Raw genomic sequence first — 2,795 nt, forward strand, 5'->3', positions numbered from 1 at the left:
ACACACACACACACACACACACACACACACACACAAACACCCTGCCCCCAGTAATCATGTAATGATGACCATCAGCGGCATTAAGAGCCTTGCGAGCCTGGCGCTTTTCGAGGAGTGATCTCACAGGCTATTCATGTGTGRTTTTCCTGCTACCGAAACGGTTGCAGTAAAATGCCAGCGCTTGGATAAGTTACGTCCTCTTTGGGATGGCGGCAGCCTGATCGGCTAATTCMGACAGCAGTTACCATGCAGCACCCCTGGCCGACTGGCTGGCTGCACCCCTCCTCCCTCTGTTCCGATGTCTGAGACCGGGCKMAGGGGCAGGCGATGGGGTTAGGGGGGGTGCATTCCTTCCCAATCGGAGGACGGATACTTCCCCTGGGCCCCTGGGGTGGCTGTGTGCCTTGGCATTTCTTCTCTTCAGTCGGGCRGTCTTCCCCACCAACCACCACCATCTCCAGCACCACTGACGCTCCAGGACATGTGAAGGCCTTGCTCTGTTCATGCCCTTGTTGTGTGCAGGGGTATATTTTCAAATGTCCTGGAGCTAGGGTGTCCCTAGCTGTTTGGTGTGGTTTGGTGTGGTTTTCAATGGGACATCCTCAGGCAACTGGGGCCAAGTGTCGCCTCGCTGTCTAAAATAGGCCATCAACCGTGCCGAGACAGAGAGAGACAGACAGAGAGGAAAAGATATAGAGATAGAGATTGACGTAGCGAGGGAGTGAGAAACTCCTAGACAGAATGCAGTAACGAGCATAAATTACATTCCTCTGTTTGTTAATGCGCAGAAAAACTGAACAATTTTAGCTACATATCACTTAGTGGCCAGTACTCCGGTCATTTGGAAAGTCAATTGCAATCGTTTCCCTTTCCGTTTGGATCTCTGTCTAATTCAGTTCAGCCTATAATCCTAGTGTTGAAGCTCATTAACGCTCTGTGCCCTTATGGATGACTGTTTGTTATCAGATGCTTTTTAATCTCCCCCAAATCTCCAGAACAAACAGAAAGTACACACAGAGATAGAAGGACAGAACAGAACCAGAGGGAGACGGACTCCAGTGTTTGCTCAATTTGTGTTTCAGGGGGCAGGGCCAGCATTAGGGGTCTGGGGTCACAAATGAAACAAATGAAGGGCGAGCCGTGGAGCCCAGGGGACGCATTAGCAGACCAGGGAGATGGGATCCAGATGGAGGACAGCGGGGGGGAGGGGTAGGCAGGGGCTCCTGACCAGGACTCTTGTTTCACCCTTTCTCTCTCAATGTCTCTCTCTCTCTCCCCCTCACTGCCTTTCCTTCTCTTTCTCTACTTTTCTCACTCCCTCTCTTCCGCTCCCTCTCTCTCTCTCTTTCTTTCTTTCTTTCTTTCTCTCTCTCCTTCCTCTCTCCCTCCAAAGTCGGCCGTCTCTCTATCTCACTGTCTCAAAAAGAGCAGCTGCAGGACATCCTGTGTGACTGACAGAGGACATGCCTCCCAGCTCTCCGCTAACCAGTCCACCCACACCCCTCCATCCCTCTACCCCCTACCCAATCATCAACCCCACCCAATCCCGTCCTGTCTTACCTCATCGTTTTTTTATTTATCCATTTCATGTTGGTTTTTATGCTCCTGTTGATTTTTATGCTCCTGCTCCTTAACACCACATGAAGTACCTCAGGACTATATTGGGTGGGTTTATAGTGTGTTCCAGGCTGCCACTAGGAAACAGAATGAGACGTGTGTAGACTCCCACTTCGACTGCCCCCCTCCAGGTCTATGGGTTGTAACATGGGGGATGGTAGCAATGGGGGCTCTGCATGTAGGGAAAACCACTTTATGGCAGGAAAAAGGGGAGCTGGTGCGGGGGGAGAGACTGAACGAAGAGAAAAGTGCTGTAGGGAAAGCGAGGGAGAGCTGACAGGTGGCATGCAGCTTGCTAACCACAGAGGAAGCTGTGACGCTGGCTCGGCGTCAGAGCTGTTCTAACAAGCCCAATGAACATGGCACTGCTGTTCCCATAAACACATGCACACGCACACACACACTCAACGGATGGCACAGCCACATAACCCTGCCCTCACCATAGCGCCCTGCTCCAGCTTTGGGCCAGGTGACCAGCCAGGGCCCTCTGCCAGCCTATCCATCAGCCCTCACTGTGAACTCTGACTGCTCTCTCTCGTTTTACCCCTCCCTCTCACCACCACCCCTATCCATCCCTTGCTCTCTCATCCTCTCTCTCTCCGGGCAGCCCCTGGCCAGAGCTTGGCCAAACCCGGTTTATTTACCCTCAGCTCTGTGAGATTAAATATTTAGAAGGAACAGTTTGCACACATAGTCTGTGTCCCAAATGCCACCCTATTCTCTATATAGTGCACTACTTTTGACCGGAGCCCTATGGTCCCCTGGTCAAAGGTAGTGTACTACACAGGGAACAGTGTGCCGTTTGGAACACACTCTGTGGGGTGCTGCATGCCTGGTGTTTGGTAACACTACAGCCACTTTCCCTTCTGGACACGGGTAGTACACTATATATACAAAAGTATGTGGACACCCCTTCAAATTAGTGGATTCGGCTATTTCAGCCACACCCGTTGCTGACAGGTGTATCAAATCGAACACCCAGCCATGCAATCTCCATAGACAAACATTGGCAGTAGAATGGCCTCACTGAAGAGCTCAGTGACTTTCAACGTGGCACCATCATAGGATGCCACCTTTCTAACAAGTCAGTTCATCAAATTTCTGCCCTGCTCGAGCTGCCCCGGTCAACTGTAAGTGCTGTTATTGTGAAGTAGAAACGTCTAGGAGCAACAACGGCT

Source organism: Salvelinus sp. IW2-2015, unplaced genomic scaffold, assembly GCF_002910315.2.
Source record: "Salvelinus sp. IW2-2015 unplaced genomic scaffold, ASM291031v2 Un_scaffold2137, whole genome shotgun sequence".
Taxonomy (NCBI): Eukaryota; Metazoa; Chordata; class Actinopteri; order Salmoniformes; family Salmonidae; genus Salvelinus; species Salvelinus sp. IW2-2015.